The sequence below is a fragment of the Myxine glutinosa genome, chromosome 1, assembly GCF_964187855.1.
Source record: "Myxine glutinosa chromosome 1, kmMyxGlut1.1, whole genome shotgun sequence".
Taxonomy (NCBI): Eukaryota; Metazoa; Chordata; class Myxini; order Myxiniformes; family Myxinidae; genus Myxine; species Myxine glutinosa.
This window is the reverse complement of record NC_136261.1, coordinates 243,104,691-243,124,286: the sequence shown is the minus strand read 5'-3', so window position 1 is coordinate 243,124,286 and position 19,596 is coordinate 243,104,691.

Sequence of the window (19,596 nt, the reverse complement as noted above, 5' to 3'; positions counted from 1 at the left end):
AAATAGAAATATAATTTGATTATGAACATTATCTCTTTTGTCAAGGGAGATGGAATATAAAGATTTGATGTGCTGGGTTATGAGCAGCCATTAATTAATAGTAAAATTGTGAGTAATTTGGGGATTCCATTTTTGATAGAATTTATATGAGAATAACAGCTATTTATGGATATGAGCTTCATAAAAAGAAATGAGGGAGTACAAAATTAGCCAAATTTGGGAGAGGTCTTACACTGACTTCCCAGAATACTCTGCTCACGGATTTATATATATATATATATATATATATATAAACTTGAATTTTATCAGCATATAAATTGTGCTGTATGTATGGATGTGTATTAGGCATAGATGATATGGGAAAATAGTAAAGAAAATCTTGCTGATTTGAACTATTGTGAGTTTTAAAACAGAATGCATTGTGAATCTTAAACCAAGGGGCAGACATGAACGCGCTGTTACGTTATTTATACTCAGAACGCGATGTCACGTGCACCTGCAACATATTTGTTAAACTCGCACACCTATATTGGCATACTGGTGTCAGTAGTACTCACAGGGTGCATAGAAATGGATGAGCAACAGTTAAGGGGGTTTAAAATAAAAACACTTACTTGGATATTTTCTACAAAAGTATGGGTTTCAATAAGTGGTAGCTGTACACATGGGATTCATCAAATTAAGTTTTGGAGTTCAAACAAAGTCACTGGTTAACAGATGGGAATGGATAGTAAATAAATTCTTCGATGCTGGGTAAATGAAGTAAGATATTACAAAGACTTATTAGAGCTATTGTTCTTCCTTGCAGCAGTGGGAGAAAATTTAGATCCAACATAATGAATCTATAAATGAATGTGATAGGGATAATATCCTCAATTTGTACTAATTATTTGATTGTGGGTAAAGGAATTAATTTATCGTAGTGGATTGTTACCAAGCAGCCTGAAATGTCCTGAGAGTGTGCATCCATGTAATCAGAAATCCCAGATTTGTTTTTTACAAACAACATTTTGGTAGAGGTCTTGTGTGGACGAATACTTGCTTGGTAGATAAAAACGGTACTGCATGTTGGCAGCCACTTCGGTGGCCATTTAGGCCGAACAAATAGGGAGAAACTGTAATTGAATATGTAATTTACAGATGAGTATTTGGGAAGTAAAAAGGGAATTTATTGATTTGGGAGACATTTTTCGAAGGTTTATTAAAGTGTTGCAATATGACATTTGGCAAGGAAAATTATTGGATGGGAAAATTAGATCTGTTTATAAAATGAGTTTGTTGACCCATTGAAGTTAATTCTTTGAATTGTTGTTTAATTAGCATTTTGAGTTCAAATTGGAAATAGTTTGGTAGAGCTTTGGTTAAAACCTTTGGTTGCAGTGTTTTGGAACAAATTGATAAACCGTAGGAGGTTGATAAGAATAGAAACAAATATGGACCTAAAATAGAAAGATTGTTATGATGATATGAATAATACCGAGATTAAAAGAATGAATCAAGTGATGTTGCAAATGAATAGTGAATACAGTAGAATTAAGATAATGGCATAACGACAATGTTATGAGTTGTGTCAATTACAATATCAGTGAACTCATATCACCACGAGTGACACACTGTTAGGAAAAAAAAGAGGGAAAAGAAAAAGTGGAGAGGAATTATGGTAATAATACATTATGCTTAATTTGTTGGTTTGGGAAAATTTTTGTTTGGAATTAGATATTCCTGTTTGTGATTGTAATCATATACAATTTATTTTCTTAGAGTAGTGCTAAAATACCTGCACAAGCTAATTTTTGAACTATATTAACCTGAAAGCACTTGTGGATGCTATTCTTAGTTTAGTAGTGAAATACATACCTGATTGAATATTATTTGTGTGACGCATATAAATGAGTATAACTTTTTGAATGTTGTAAGGGAAAACAACAAATTGTTGAATGTGAAACTGTCGGAAGATATACATGATTATGCTGATTTCATGGTAAGATGTACCCTATCTGATTCAGTGTGTGTGGAAAGCAGATTCAGATGTGACTGAGCATAAAGATAAGACGAGATCACATTTTGAAGGGAGTGCTAACGGAATTGGGAAGAAGTTCGAGAAAGAAAATTTGTGGCTAAAAAATGAAGTTAATCGTGGCATACACCCTCTTTCTCAAAGAATGATGAAGACATTCTCCCGTGTAACTTGGAGATGAATGCTTACCTTCACCAAGGAAATTTATGTGACCATTTGCCTGGATCACACTGCAACATATGAAAGAAAGGCGATCACTTACTCTTGTTCGAAGGCTTCGAACATTCATCACATCAGAAGTTGCAGGACAACGACATTTTACCTGCAACCTCTGTGAAATGCGGGGACATATGTTATTACTTCACCAACGTCCGGGGAACCAGCATGGAGCTGCAAAAAACGGCTGTGCCCTTGTCACAACAGCTGTGCACGATTCTGCGGGCCACTCCTGGTATGGACCATGGATGACCTGAACACCATGGTCCCAACATCATTGTGGATGCATCCGGCATCCCTGTTCCACATCTTGCTGGCCAATCAACGTCACACCAATACTTGCTGCCCACTCATAATGAGGGAGGAGGCAAGTCGACTACAACTGGGCGAAGGCCTTGTTCAAGGAATCATTATGGTTCACAGCAAAAGTGGTAAGAATGCTACATGGAGAGCAGGGTCAGTCTATGACTCCGCAATGTTACCACAACAGCGAAATCCTACACGAAGTAGTGCAGGAGCTATGAAGACATTAGGAGAAAATGTTTCATACCTGAATTCAAACACAAGTGATCAGCCCTTCCTTTCAAACAAAGTCAACATTTGTGTGGAGGCAAACGTTTTTGCCAGATGGTGCAGATGCTTTACAAAACTTGAAAATGAAGTGAAATTGTTGTATCTTGGTGATGGTGAAGTGTTGTTTTGAAAAGATATTTGTGATGCAAATGCAATAGATTGAACAATATGGAAGGAGTCAATGACCAATGAAATGTTTTGTGATTCTTGCAGGATGACCGTGTATGCCTAAGGGAATTTGATTACCAAAGTTATGATTATTTACTTATACTCGTAATGATGTTTACTTGCAGTGATTGATTATTTACTTATACTCGTAATGATGTTTACTTGCAGTGATTGATTATTTACTTATACTTGTAATGATGTTTACTTGTAGTGATTGACTGTTTACTTATATTGATGTTTAGATTAATGGTTAATATAAACAAAAACAAAAAGATGAGGGAATTGTGGAAGTGTAACTCAGTGTAACTTATTGAGTAAAGACTGGTAACGATTTCGTAAATGGATGCCAAGAATGTGCACGCACATGGTAATCTCTTGTCCACCTGGTCACAGCCCCTGGCTGGAGCACCCCCCTATCGTTTGGTAAACAGAACTCGCAGCAGGAGGGGAGCGAGCTGATGCCAGGACTTGGTGCATGCATGACCTCGGGGCATTAGCGGAGAAAGGATTAACATTCAGCGGACAGGGGATTAACTCCAGTTTTTCCATATAAACCAGAGCAAACGTTAAGTCAAGGAGCACTTGCCACGATAACTCCTGCTCGACGGAGCGAACGAGCGCCCATCATCAGAACCTCTGCCCGACGGGAATGGCGGAGGAACATCGGCCGAACGAGAAGGACCATGTGGATAGAGTGACCTGGTCTATTGAGTTAAACGGTAGTTATTTGGTATTGGAATGAAAGTGAACAACCAGTTAATAAACCAGACCTTTTGTAAAACCTGTGTCCGGTCATTGGAGTCTTGAGTCTCCCCCACTACTTCCCCTACAGTACTATAGACCAAAGCAGCTTTCTGTGTGGCAGGTGGTTTTCAAATATCTGATGTATGTGCCATAATTGCCCGCAGTCTTTTATACTCTTTTCTTATAAAGCAAAGAATTACAAGAACACTCATAACCCATATACAAGGAAAGTTGTTGTAAGAAGATTTAAATTTGTTAATGGACTGCTGGGCTTTCACTGCTCCGTTAACAGTGTTCCAAAGACAAGGACCATAAAATCTAATTTTATTCATGGAGTAGGACATGTGGGGTAGGTGTAGGGTAAGAAGAAGTTGTTGTAAGATCTAGATAAGTGTGTGTGTGTGTGTGTGTGTGTGTGTGTGTGTGTGTGTGTGTGTGTATGTGTGTGTGTTGTGTATCGAGGGTGAAGTAGGAATAAAAAGTGCAGGGATGAAGATCATAGATATAGAGTGCTTATGTATAAATATCCCTGTGTGCAATTAGTTAATAATATCATTAAGAGTCTATAGTGTTAAGGAACAGCAAAAAGTGGTGTAGTATGGTCTTGAGGGTGAGATAAGGTAAATATTCTCAACACTTTTTTTGAGCTACAATGACTGAATGAAGCTTATTGTTGCTGGTATGTGCCCAGAAAATATTACAGTGAATGAGGTTAAAACTATTGTAAAGATAAATTAAAATGATTGAGGGTAGAAATGAATGGAATCGTCAGACCAGGTGATTTTATCATCAATGATTACTCCTAAAACATAAGTATAGCGAACCTTAGTGATGGCCATATTATCAATTTCAATAAGGTTTGTGCTTTTGGGAGATTTATTCAAATTGAAAAGGAGCATGTGCTTGGGTTTTATTGTGGTTGAAACAAATTTTGTTGGCTTTGAACCAGGAGGAGACCTTTTTTAGTTCAGAGTACAAAGTATTGACTAAGGAATCGTAATTTGAATTGGAGTATATAATTGTGGTATAATCTGCAAATAATATAAATTGCAAAAGAGAAGAAGAAGAATGAAGTAATAATAATAATAGACAAGCGTTACGCCTCGGTCCCCCGTCGGTGAAGTGATTTGAGTTGACAAAGTGGAAGACGCAAGGCGGCCATCTTGGATTTTGACGTGGTGACCCAATTTTCAATAGCGTTCTCCCTTATGCGTAGATACACCCACACACCAGGTTAGAAGTTAGCAGTTCGTTTATATTTCAAGATATTTCGCTCACAAGGTTCAGACAAAAATATGGTGGCGGCCATCTTGGATTTTGACGTGGCGACCCAATTTTCAATATCTTTCTCCCTTATGCGTAGATACACCCACACACCAGATTAGAAGTTAGTAGTTCGTTCATTTTTCAAGATATTCCGCTCACAAGGTTCAGACATACATGGCGGCGGCCATCTTGGATTTTGACGTGGCGACCCAATTTTCAATATCTTTCTCCCTTATGCGTAGATACACCCACACACCAGATTAGAAGTTAGTAGTTCGTTTATTTTTCAAGATATTTCGCTCACAAGGTTCAGACATATATATGGTGGCGGCCATCTTGGATTTTGACGTGGCGACCCAATTTTCAATATCTTTCTCCCTTATGCATAGATACACCCACACACCAGATTAGAAGTTAGTAGTTCGTTCATTTTTCAAGATATTCCACTCACAAGGTTCAGACATACATGGCGGTGGCCATCTTGGATTTTGACGTGGGTTGCACCCACACACCAAATTAGAATTCGGTCCTTCGTTTACGCACGCACGCACGTACGCACTCACGCACGCCCGTACGCACGCACGGAAGGACGGATGCACGCACGCACGGACGGACGGACACACGGACGGAGGGGAAAAGAAAACCATAGTCCCCTTTCGCTCCGCGGTGCGACTGGGGACAAAAACGTAGCAGACCAATGATAGAGCCTTGTGGAACACCATGCACAATTGGTTTCCGGCTGGAATCAGACTTATTAGCAGTCGTGAATTGTTGATGGTTATTGAGACAAGAATTGAACCATTGAAGAGCAATTCCGCAGATACCATAAATTTAAGAATATATAACATAATTGCATGGTCAATTGTGTCAAAGGCTTTCGACATATCAATAAAAACACAAGCGGTAGACATTTTGTTGCATTCCACATCCGTGAGTTTATCATCTAGTTGCACAAGATTCGAGCCATGTTAGTGGAGTGTTTACATCAAAAGCTGAACTGTTGGTCAGAAAGAAAGTTGAATTTAAAGTTAAACTTGGAAAGACGGTTATAAACAAGCTTTCAAAACGGTTTCTTGCCCCCCAAAATAAGTATTTCCTATTTTCGCAGAACCTACACACACAATTTCGATGAAATTTCATCATCCGTGATGTACCAATGTTTGTTCAAGGCATTGGAAAAATTGGGGTCTGAGGAGGTACACGGGGTGGTGGTGGTGGGGGGAGGGGTGGGGGGTGGGTTGCCCCCCCCAAAATGGATATTTTTTTGATTGTTTGTTTAAAGTCTTATGATTATGTTAGTATGATTCTACATGCTGCCCTGTCTTCTAGCAAGCATTGAAATTGGTTTAAAATACCTATAGTCAGTGCAGTATATTGTTTATTCTACCCGGTGAGCGCCGGGGGTATTGCCCCCCATGTTTTTTTGGTTAATCTCACCGAAGATAATATTGATTTCACAACATGTATTTTTAATACTAATTTTATTAGCATATAACTTTTTGGCACAATAGTTTTTCTTTGAGGAATAGATAATTGCAGCGATCCGATTACGGACATCCTTGTACTTGTGTTATTTTGCTGATGTTGAGTTATTCAGAGAATGTTTATACAACCTGTTTTTGTAATTACACGAATTTATTATTGATTTTGAAATCCAAGATTGATTCATTTGGGGTTTGCCAAGTGTTTTAACGATAAGAGGGAAATGAGCATTGTAGATTCTTTTCTTAGAAATTGCATTAATTAAGGCCTGAGTTGCGTGATGACAGAAAATTATGAAGGGAGTACCAGGAGTTCTGTGTGGGCATTACCTGCAATCAAATTACAAGCTTGATCTCGCTGAATCTGAATAGAAATGTGCTTGTAGTCATTAGGAGATTGCATTGGATCATCTCTCATGCTATACTTCCGAAAATTATTGATAAACATGGCAACTCCTCCTGCTAGATTATTGGAACTATATTATGACCGATGTCATCCCCAGATAACTCCAAGAGGGCAACGTGTCTTTAAAGACCACAATAGCCAGTTGCTCCTGTAAATACGTGTGTTGCCCACGCCCAGAGTTGTGTTACCATCGAAAAAGCCAGAGTATGAGCGAGTATCGTGCCGCCAGTCACGCAACAGATCTTAATCAGTTGGCGAGGCACCAATGTTGCATAACCTTAACCGCATCTGCAATCTACAGACTTGGCATTTAATATGGAATATATATTTTTTATTGACTTGGATTTACTTTCTTAACACAGAATATCAATCGGGTGAGTTTCTTTTACACTTTGGTGATTTATTTGTTAAAAGAACCATGTCACTGATTGTCTGTCGCAGCAAGAAGTCACCAACAGGATTATATCACAGGTGGCGTGGCAAAATGTATGGACAGGTGCATTTGATGATTGGCTTCACAGTCAGGTATACAAGGGTTGTTGCGTTCTGTATTAGTGGAAAACAACTGCTGCACGTCTCCAAAAGTTATTGCCGCTTCCTCTGGAGACCGTCCATCAACTCGACAATGCTGTTTGTCATGGAGTGGTGGCTTTACGAAATTACGGCATGAAACAGCGTGCTATTGCTCGGCAGTATGGCATCACTCAAGGTCAGGTGTCAAAGATCCTGAAACGAATTGCTCAGAGGGGTGTCCCTACTCCAATACCGAGGCCAGGACGTCCCTGCAGAACCACAAGGAGGGATGATTGCCAGCTGCACCGGTTAATCCGCAATGGCCGTACCAAGTCAGCTAATCGGCTTAGGGCTGAGTGGCAGCAACTGACAAATGTGCCTGTATCCAGAAGGCTAGTCAACCAACGACTGGTTCAAGCAGGCTATCGTGCCAGGCGTCCCCTGAGAAAGCCACGCCTGACCTGACAACACCGCCAGCGCCGATTGCAGTGGGCCAGAGAGCACCATCAATGGCAGCCAGGATACTGGAATCATGTGATCTTCAGTGACGAGTCTAGATTTCTGGCCTATCGTCAAGATGGCCACGTCCGAGTGCGCAGACAAGTGCATGAAGCCTACAACAAAGATTGTATAGTGCCAAGAGTCCAAGCTGGAGGTGGTGGGGTGACCGTTTGGGCTGCTTTTCATGCAGGGGGCAAAACTGACCTGGTTGTTCTGAATGGAAACCTGAACCAGTTCAAGTACAGGGCCATTCTGGAAGAAACATTGCTTCCATTTGCTCGTGCAGCCTTTCGAGGAAACTTTGTCTTCCAAGATGACAATGCACGGCCTCATCGTGCTCGCATGATCCAATGCTTTCTTGCTGACCGTGGTGTAGAGCATATGGAGTGGCCTGCCATGTCCCCGGATATGAATCCGATAGAGAACTTGTGGGCAGAATTAACGCGTCACATGGACCACTTGGACCAGCAGCCGACCTCTGTGCGTGAATTGCAGCAGGCTATTGTCACTGCATGGCAAGCGATTCCTGTCCAAACCTTGGCAAATCTCGTGAACATCATGCCTCAACATGTACGTGCTCTCCTGAATGCTCATGGGGATTACACGAAGTACTGAACTGTAATTTTACTGTCCGTAATCCCAGTCGTAATTTAACTTTTGTTTTTGTTAACAAAAATTTGGCTAATGTGCAAAATAAAGAGATACTTCTGGAACCCGTACAGAAGTTTAACACAGTACCGTCCATGAATTGAGTTCGATATCAGTTTACATCACTTTCAAGGATCAATTTATTTGTTTCGAAATGTCAAATGTGGTTTTTGTTTCTTTTAAAGGTCACATTAACAAAATCTGGAATAATTTCAACATAATTCCAATGATCTTTTGGTTCTAAGACATCTTGAAAAGTAAGTTCACCCCCACAAAAAAAATATTCCATATTAAATGCCAAGTCTGTATAAGACAATTAAGCTGGATAATCAGCGACTGCTACCTTACATTACCATCAAAACAGACAGGATAAGCCAAGACACGGCTTCTTTCTAAACAGGGGTTTTAATGGAGCAACACACGTATTTACTGGCAAATTCTGTCATATATGTGCAGGCACAGATACAATTCCCTTTATCCCCAATAACCGGAGCGATAAAGCTGTACGCGGTGCGACCGTCCTTGGCTGGCATTCTTCCGACACCCTGCCAACTTCCTGCATCGGCCACCCGAATGGCTAATGTTGTCTTTGAAACTCCGCGCATGACGCGAGTGCCATCCGCAGGCTGCACTTATGATCTACAAGCTACTGCAACGGCACAAAAGCTGGGAACTTCACGCGTGGCACGTGCGCCCTCTGGAGGCGGCACGACTGGCCTACAAACGATTTCAACGGCACGAAAGACTTTAGCTGGCGTGGGATCCACACGCGAGGCACGAGCGCCTCGCCTTGATGACTCGATAACTACAGGTCCACCTGGCCTGGCTCGTGCTATCATCCCACTTATGATCGAGGGAATTTTTGCTAATGCTTTGATCGACACAGGTTCCACGGATAGTTATGTTGATTTTCGACTTGTGCAAAAACATGGATGGCCGATTCTTGGGACAAGACGCCGAATCTTTATGGCCTCTCAGGGGCTATGGCTCACCACAAAAGGGGAATGTCGACTGAAGCTTGTGATTAAGGGACGAATGTTTCCGGATGTGCATCTCATGGTCTTACCAGCATTATGTGCAGAAGTTTTGTTTGGACATTATTTTCTCAAGCGACATGGACGTTTGGAAATGGAATTTGGTGGCACTGATATGCTTGCTGTGTGTGCTCTTGCAGGGATGGAAATTGAGCCGCTGTCGCTGTTCCCCAATAAACCACGGACTGTACACCTGTAGCGGTTAAATCGCAACGCTACTCACGAGCTGACGTGCAATTCATTGCGGAAGAAACGGCCCAGCTATTAAAGGAAGGTATCATAGAGCCTAGTCGGTCGCCATGGCGGGCCCAGGTTCTGGTGGTACGAAGTGAAGCGCATCGCAAACGCATGGTAATCGACTATTCGCAGACGATTAATCGGTTTACACAGCTGGACGCCTACCCCCTTCCAGGAATGGGATCCCTGGTTCGACAGGTGGCCGAGTATTCGGTCTATAGCACTCTCGATCTGCGTAGTGCGTATCATCAAATTCCCATCTCCGAGGCCGATCGCATCTATACAGCATTTTAATCAGGTCAAAGGTTATACCAGTTCACCCGGCTACCTTTTGGGGTCACGAACGGGGTCTCTCGTTTTCAGAGGGCTATGGACGACCTCATTGCTAAGGAGAACTTGACCGATGTCTTTGTATATCTGGACAATCTCACGGTTTGCGGGTATGACCAGGAACATCATGATGCTAATCTGAAGCGCTTCTTCGAGGTCGCACAGAGGTATCGCTTAACTATGAATGAGGCTAAATGTTGTTACTCCGCTCGCACGATAGATCTTCTGGGGTACACCGTGACCCACGGCTCTGTTGCTCCAGATAAGGAGCGTCTGCGACCCTTGCTCGGCATGGCCCCGTCCTGCGATCGTGCTTCGCTGAAGCGTGCTCTCGGGCTGTTCGCTCATTACTCTAAGTGGGTACAAAATTTCTCCGTGAAGCTCCGCCCACTTGTGGACTGCGAAGTTTTCCCCATGAGCCTTTCCGCCAAGGCCGCATTCCATAGCCTTAAGTCCGACATCGCTGGCGCCGCTGTGGCGACGATTGACGAAAATAAATCTTTTGTTTTGGAAAGTGATGCATCGGATCATGTGATAGCTGCGACTCTCTCCCAAGGGGGGCACCCTGTGGCCTTCTTTTCGCGAACTCTCCCCTCCGCTGAGCGGAGACATTCGTCTGTCGAAAAGGAGGCGTATGCCATCGTCGAGTCGATTCGGCGTTGGCGTCCCTACTTTCCCAGACGATGCTTCCAAATTATCACGGACCAACAGAGCGTTGCGTTTATGTACGACACCCTGCATGCTCAACGCATTAAGAATGAGAAAATCACTCGCTGGCGCATCGAACTCGCCGATTTCTGCTACACAATCAAATATCGCCCTGGGAGGAATAACCTGGTTGCCAACGCCTTATCGCGGCTGGCAACGTGTGCAGGCCTCATATCTTTGGAGGATCCGCGCGCTTTGCACGACACTTTGTGCCATCCCGGGGTGACGCGTTTCGCTCATTTTGTGCGTAGTCGTAACTTGCCCTACTCGGTTGAAGACATTCGCCAGGTCTGTCGCAATTGTTCTGTATGTGCTGAACTCAAACCGCGTTTTTACAACCCTCCTATGGGGACACTGGTCCGAGCAACTAGGCCGTCGGAGAGATTGGCGATGGACTTCAAAGGGCCCCTGCCGGCGTCACCGGCATCGAGTAACTCTCGTTATCTGCTCACTATCGTTGAGGAGTTCTCAAGATTCCCTTTCGCTTTCACGTGCGTAGATATGACAGCCGCCATGGTTATCCGGTGCCTGCAGAACTTGTTTTCTATGTTTGGGAATCCGGCCTACGTGCATACCGATCGAGGTGCGGTGTTCCTGTCCCAGGAGGTGAGGAGCTTCTTACTCCAGCATAATGTCGCTTCTAGCTATACCACTCCGTATAGACCGCATGCGAATGGACAGGTCGAACGCTTCAATGGTATTATATGAGAGCCGTCACGCTAAGCCTTAGGTCCCTCGGCCGAGGCCTAGATAAATGGGCTTGGTCGTTACCCGCGGCACTGAACTCGATCAGGACTTTACTGTGTATGGCAACCAACCAAACTCCCCACGAACGGATGTTTCATCACCCGAGGAGCTCGGGTAGTATCCGACCTTTACCTAGTTGGCTTGCAGAGCCGGGGCCGGCTTACCTCAAATGTGCGGTTCGCATGAGTAAGTATGATCCACTCGTGGATAAGGTGCAAGTACTCCAAGCTAATCCCGAGCATGCTCGCGTGTTGATGGCTGATGGACGCGAGTCAACTGACTCCGTGTGCCACCTGGCCCCTTGCGGGGAAATCTACGAACCAATTTACGAGTCTATGGACTCTCCCGTTGCACTGCCTATGGAGCATCTGCCGGCCATCTCGCCGCCAAATACACCCCAACCTGTAGGCTCTGTGGTGCCACCTTCGTCACCTGACTTAGGCGGCTACTCCGACGCAGGGGACTCCGGACTTGGGGATGTAGTACCCGGTAGTTTCCGGACCCATGCTGGAAGGGAAATTCGTCGCCCCGATCGCTACGGATGGACCGACTGACATGGACGGACAATCGCTGCCCTACTATTGCTGCTGCGTGCTTGATTCCTGCCTTAGCGGAAGTGTAGTTTTAACGGCGGGGAGAATGTAATGAAATTGTATCTAAGTTGAACCCAGGTGTTATGCTCTCTCCAACCACTGAGAGGCGTCTATAAGAACTCAGACGGCCATCGCTCCGGAACATTCCTGTGACATTTAATCTGTGACACGTAGACTCGAATGGTGCGTATATGTAGAAGATCTAGGCTTGCTTGCACTGATTGATAATTGCTGAACTTCTCCTTGATTATATAATCCTGATATATTGCATGATTGTATTTCTACAGGATGTTGCCAGAGATCGAATTGTCATTAAACCTACTATTAGGACAATGTTGTGGATTTGACTTTCATAACAGGTGCCCTGTATCTCAACAATGACTTATGGGGCCCCCTGGCACGTGGTGCTTGACATGGCACCCACCGGCCGGTTTGAGGCAGTTCCGGGAGGTTGAGGGGTAGGGGGGGTTAACTACTGTGCTGAAGGCAGGGGGTATACGACATGCTCCAATGTAAGCAGAGAGGGGGTAAGTGACTGAGGAGCATGTTTTACGCAATATGTGTAGGAAATGGATGTAGAACTTGGTGTAGAAGCAGAAAGGAACATGTATCGGATATCTATCTATACACTCGCAATGCGTTCTAAAACGAAACAATATAAAACAAAATAACTAGGTTTAGACTCTGTGAGGATCTCTTTTGTGCCCCCGAGGAGCCTAAAACCACAAAAATATTATTGTTGGTCATATGAACAAATGAGGAAGGGGATCCTAGAACGTTTTACAAAAACCATAAACATAAAAAAGTCATTTAAGGTAGATAACTAATCCTTGAATATCGTGAATGTATCTCCAAAGGCTTTTGGAGTTCATGCAATAGTTAGAGAAGTTACATGTGTTATGAAAAGCCATATTATTAAGATCATTCGATTTAAAGGAGTTACATATGTGTTATCATTTGCATTATCTATGTTTTTTGGATTGTCAGCAAGACCAATTATATAATTACCTAGAAAGGCACTCGGTAGAGCGCAAACCTCCGCCTGGCTGAACAGTTTATGTTTTGTATCCACTGATAGGCCGGATCTGGATTCGGATCTCAACCAAAATCTAATCGGCTTGTTCTTGTCACTTACGCAACTCATCCAGAAAGTTTTGTCTTAAGTCATCCACAACTTTTAGAAATATCATGCTATATATAGTTTGTGGCCCTATTACTCAATGGTGAAGAATCACTGATTTTTTTTGTAATTCTCTGATCCGGATCCGGATTCGAATCTTTACCAAAATCGAATCAATTCTTCCTTGTCACAAACCCAACCTGTACACTAAGTTTTGTCCGAATCCGTCCATAACTCTTTAGGATATTGTGCGATACATTGTTTTTGCCATATCTCTCAATGGTGAAAAATCATTTAAATTTTTCTTAGATCCATATTTGGTCCAGATCTGTCCACAAATGTTTGGGATATCCTGTTCACAGACAAACAAACAGATAGACAGGGGTGAAAACATAACCTCCATCCATCTTTGGTGACAGAGCTAAACATGCTTGCTAGGACAACATGGACAAGTTACAAAGAAAGTATTTGTTGGATTGCCAGCAGCAGCCAGATTGCCAACAGGTTTCCCAGCAGTAGCAGGTGAAGCAAGGAAGATAGTGGAGATTCCATTATGTTCAGCAAAACACAGCCAATACTCCTGCATGGTCACGCCATTTTCCAGCTAGACAACTATTTCTTTCTTTCCCGGTAAGCCTTGGCAAGCTGCATTGACCATCGGCGTTTTTTTCTTGAGTTGAGTGAGGTCTTCAATGCAGAAGTATGATACTTCAGTGAGGACCCGACGTTTGTGTCGAAGGATTTGTATTTTATCTTGGGAATAACTCAATTTAATGGAAAGATGCTGTGGCCTGTCCTGAATGTTTGGCGCTTCCCAGTGAACTTGCTCCAACTTTACATCACGCAAACCGAACTTCTCCTCCAGTAGCTTCGTGGTAAGTGCAAGACCGTATTCATTCTTGTCTTGAGGTAGGCCGATGATCCTTAACATATTCGTTTCGCTAAATCTTTCTAACTTGTCAAGCTGCTTGGTGTGTTTCTCAGATTGTGCCTCAGCTTCTGCTATTAGACTGGTTAGCTTTTCCATCTCCCAGAATTTAGTTTCAACTGCACCAATACATTTGCTGTCAAATTCAATTGAAGCATTGATATTTGATTCAAGGCAGTCAATGTGCTTGTGAATGACCTCACTGATTCTCACAGATCTCAATGAGTATCTCTCGTATCAAACGTTGAAACTCAAGGTCAATAGTGGCCTCATGGCCATGTAGCTCTAAACTGTGTATTTCTAGTTAGGGTGATAATGTAGGTGGTGCGTGATCGGGAGATTTTTTTGGCATAATTCAAACCTTGGCTCGCTAGAAAGGCTCAAGGATCAGTAGTGATGTGGATGGTGTGCTTACCTAGGCTGAGGGAGTTACCATTACCGTTCCAAATGTCTTCAGACAACGCATTGCATTCCGCAGCCACCACAGCTCCGTAGTTAGCGACGTGTTTTATTTAGACGAACAACGTGTCTAAAAATGGACAACTCATACACCGCCGTGTCCTTCTCTACTCAGGCTTGTCTTCCATGTCTCCGTCCAGGCCACGTCTTTCAATGCATTTCATGATGTCTTCAAGATCCTTCCTCGAAGACTCACAAGTAGCCACTGCAGAAAATCAAGGTCTCAAAGTCCTAAACTAGAACATCCACCTGGTAGAGCGCAAACCTCCACCAGGCTGAACAGCTTACGTTTTGTATTCCACTGATAGACCGGATCTGGATCTTCTGACCTAATCTTGTCATCTTACCAACTCATCTACCAAGTTTTGTCATAATCCGTTCACAACAATATTATATGTCATGCTATATATCGTTTTTGGTCCCGTTTCTCAATGGTGAAGAATCACTTGTAAAAAACATTTTTAATATATCGATCCGGATCCGGATTCGGATTCGGATCTTCACCAAAATGGAATCTCGTCCTTGTCACACACTCAACCTGTCCACCAACTTTTGGCCAAATCCGTCCACAACTTTTTGAGATATCGTACTATACAGTATATAGTTTTGGCCCTATCTCTCAATGGTGAAGAATCAATTACAAAATTATAGTATCCGGATCGGTATCCAGATCTTTACCAAAATCGAATCAATCTTCATCCTTTCCATGGACCCTATATTGTGTTGTCAAAAGGAATTTGTACATTCTCTCATTCTCTTTCAACATGGAAAGATTAAAGGTGCTGCCCCAACCCCTATCCATGGTATATCTGCAAATAGTGAGTCCCTTGCTTTGCGGGAACCCCATCCCCCCTCCCTCCAAGGTATTGGTGCAAATGATGAGTCATCGCTCTCAACTCTGCTCCAGCCAATCGGAGCCAGAGATAGTGGTGACTGAGTCAACAGGTGTTCAGATTACTAATTACGTCATGACTGATGAACCAATCAGTGTCGATCTTACATAGACATGCTTATATATGCACGCTCTTTCACTTCCTTCTTTCTCTTGCTGTGATTTACTTTGAGGAGTACAGCCCGAAAAGCTTTCGTTAATCTTATTATGTCGTGTTTGTTTTCTTGTATTTCAAAATCTAATCATTTCAGCCTTGTCAAACACCCAACATGCTCACCAAATTTTGTCCGAATCTGTCCGCAACTTTTTGAGATAACATGTATACATACATAGAAAGAAACAAACAAGAACGATGTCATGCAAAGTACTTGCGAAATCTCTAAAACAACTTTGACCTTAAAATAATTTGTGGTTGAATTTAGTGACCGATATGCAAATCTTCTTCAAATTTCAAGTTAATCGGATGAAAATTGAGGATTTTAGAAATTTCACCTAAGTTGTTGACCTTTGGTCTATGTTGACCTTTTGGCCTATGTTAACCTCAAAAATAATTGGTGGTTGAATTCAGTGAACGATATGCAAATCCTTTTCAAATTTAAAGTCAATCGGGTGACAATTGCCAATTTTAGAAATTCGGTGTGTATGACCTTTTGGCCTATGTTGACCCCAAAATAATTGGTGGTTGAATTCAGTAATTCATATGCAAAAATAAAAAGAGTCCCAAACAGAAGATTAGTTCAGGTCAGATATACTCTGAGGAAAGCATTAAATGCAAGTGAGAAAGCTGCTCACACATATGACCATATTAAAATCCTGAAATAAAAATGGATTTTGTGCAGTTCACCTGGCCAAGCAATTTTCTACCTACAATAGCCCACTTGACACGGTGAGCTTTGACAGGAGGTCGATGATGCTGAGGATGCTGAGGGCAATCAAAATCACCCTCGGTTCAAATACAATTTCAGACGACATAAAGTGCCTTAAAATATCTTCAAACTTTAAGCCGAGTGTCTTGTCTACTTGAGCACACTGATCTTAAACAAACTGCAGATCATTGTATGTTGGCACAATTGGCAAGTTTTCTCCAACTAGTATGTGTGTGTAGGAAATCGATGTAGAACAGGGTGTAAAAGCAGAAAAGAACATGCAGACGAGATTAAGTTGAGCAGTGCAATGTTCTAAAGAAGGACAATGCTGATGCGTTCTGCATTGAGATTTTTGTCACGATGTTGGCAACATTAACTGTGGGCTGGGTAAAGCCGCCATCAGCGAAATGCCTTATAGACCAACACTAATGCAAACCCAGCGGTGGCAGATCGCTGTAAAAGTCAGTTGTATAAGTACGAATAAATGTGCGATTTGCAATCCTTTCCATGCAGAGAATACTCTTCCTTAGCTAGTTCCTTTTTTGCCTTATTATACTAATAGCAAAACACCTTTCCTACCATAAGTATCTCCCCAGGCAATGGCGCAATCTCTTAATTTCTGAGATTACTCACAATCATTTTTCCCAGACGGAGAATTTTCCACAAGCATAGACGTGCAAATAATCCATCGGGTCCTTCTGAGAGTAACTAAATGAATGCTGTTAGTTCTAGTTATCTGATAAATAACCATGGTAGAATTTGTAGAAAGTACACTTGTAGTGTTATTAGCCCCTGTTGGACTTAGCCCGAAACGGGGGCTTAAGGATTTGGTCTCGACCGTCCGTCTGTGCGTCCGTAACCATATCTCGGAGTCATATGGAGTCATGGCATGGGCTATGACATTTTATGTCTTTTTCTCCTTGTTTGTTTGTTAAAAATGGCACTTAATTTCCCACCATACCCTTTGGGACAAAGGGAATTATATTACTTCACATTATTATTGAAATATATTGTTACGGCCTGGGATTAGGGTCTAACACGAGGGGGTTAGCCTCCGTTCCCTCCCGAACTTACCGGACCTGAGGCTGCCGTGCACGAATAACTTTGTATTTTGGCAAGTTGTGAACCAGCAACTACGAATGCCAATTGGTCCGTCGCACAATAGCAGGGTCCAATTGTCTAACACCACTTACCTGTACGACGTGACAGTTTCAATCGGGGAACGTACCTTTCCTCTGGCAGTGTACCACTTTTTTTTGTTCCTGGATGGAAATTTAGACCGCCGAGAAACCAATGTTACCTGCTCGGCTAATGCTAATTTTGTTATGGCCGATTGTTACTCTGGGTGTGAGAAATGGCGGACCAATGGAGGAAAAGACATTCACGGACAGAGGGAAAGGAAACGTTTAACGATTTGATTTATTTACAAGTATTTACACTGTAACTTATTGATAGGAAAGAAAAAAGTACAAGAGGCAGAAACTTCGCTTAATTTATGCCTTATGACGATTACCACAAATAAACACAACAAGGGTGCCCATCACACATTCAAGGGGGAGGGAGGAATGAATGTTGGTATCCTGTTAGCAAAATGGTTACGATTTTACAAGATGCTTCTCCTCACGACAATCTTTGTCTGGACCTCACCAATAAGCCCCAGGCCGGCAAATGGTAGTCCCCAACACGAGCAGGCAAAGGCGATCCCCAGCATGAACACGAGCAGGCAAAGTCGATCCTCCCCCAGCACAAACACGAGAAGGCAAAGAGTCACGTGCAGAAAAAGTCCAGGTCATGCACACGTGCAATAAGTGGGAGTCCGGCAGCCAACAGAGAGCAGGAAGAGACCGGCCAAGAGAGTGAATCACGTGCAGAGGCCTGTGAGAAGGTCAGGCCTAGCGCCCACGTGCACAGCCAACAAAATCCAAGGCCAAGCGAGAGTAATGCAGGCATGTGCTATGTGCACAAAGTCCAAAGCCAAGAGTGAGCCATGCAGGCATGTGCTAGGTGAACAAATTCCAAAATCCAAGAGAGAGTAATGCACGTGTGCAAGGCCTTTTGTACAGCCCTCACCGAGGGTGGGGGGGGGGGGGGGGGGTTCCGGGCTCCCGATTGGTCGAGTTTGTCACTCCAACCCCACAAGCTCCCCCGAGGTTCCTCAGGCCCTGATTGGTGCAGTGTCACTTCCCCTCCACAAGCCCTCTCAAAGGGACTTTTACCTGGTGCATATCCCATTGGTCTTTTGTCTGTCTTCTGTCCTTCAAGACTTTTAATCAATAATTGTGGATGCAATCTTGGTGCATCTGCCTGGCTAATTATCCCTTATAAGTGGAGGGCCTGTCTTCCTCTCCCCTACGCATAAAGACATACTAACCCGAAATATGGGGAATGGGCAAAGATACTGTTCTGCCATGAAATAACTATTCTAAGGGACCTGTATAGTGGCTGCCATCACTTATTAGAGGTTTCCCAAAACCGCAACAATTTTTTTTATCATACTTATCACACATCTGATCATAATATAATTTCACATTACGATCTTGTTAGAACTACTCTTGTATTAAAAAGAAAACACCTGGTTTCCTTCTCAATTTTTGCTAAATACTGAATGCAGGAAGTATGGCTACAGAGAGTGAATGAGCCAACTTTGCAATTGATCAACTTTTTTCTCGTTAGAAAATGTTTATGGAAGTATCCCTCAAATTTGCATTTCCTAGTGCAATGTTCACATTCACTATAGTTACTTTGTTGACAATACTCGAATGTTATCCTATTGCAAGGGTTTTAAGCCTTTACGTGTACTGACACCCATTGACACAGCGACAAAGGAAGCAAAATCAGGGACCTCTTTCAGGTTTCTGCTCCTTCTCACAGTACAGTAAATAATTATTAATTGCAAGGAAATTACATATTTAAAGCAAACTTGAAAATCCGTACTATTTCAATAAACTATTTTGCGGCATAATTGGTATGACATGAAAGCAATATAACAAATTGTAACATTGTCCCAAAATAATGCACACAGGTTTAAATTGGTATGCCCAGTTTGTTTTGATGTTCCCTCCGGCTGTTGTGCAGCTTTCCCTCTCTCTTTGTCTTTATCAGAAATCGATCTGATGACACAACTGCAGAACCATCTTTAAGCATACATG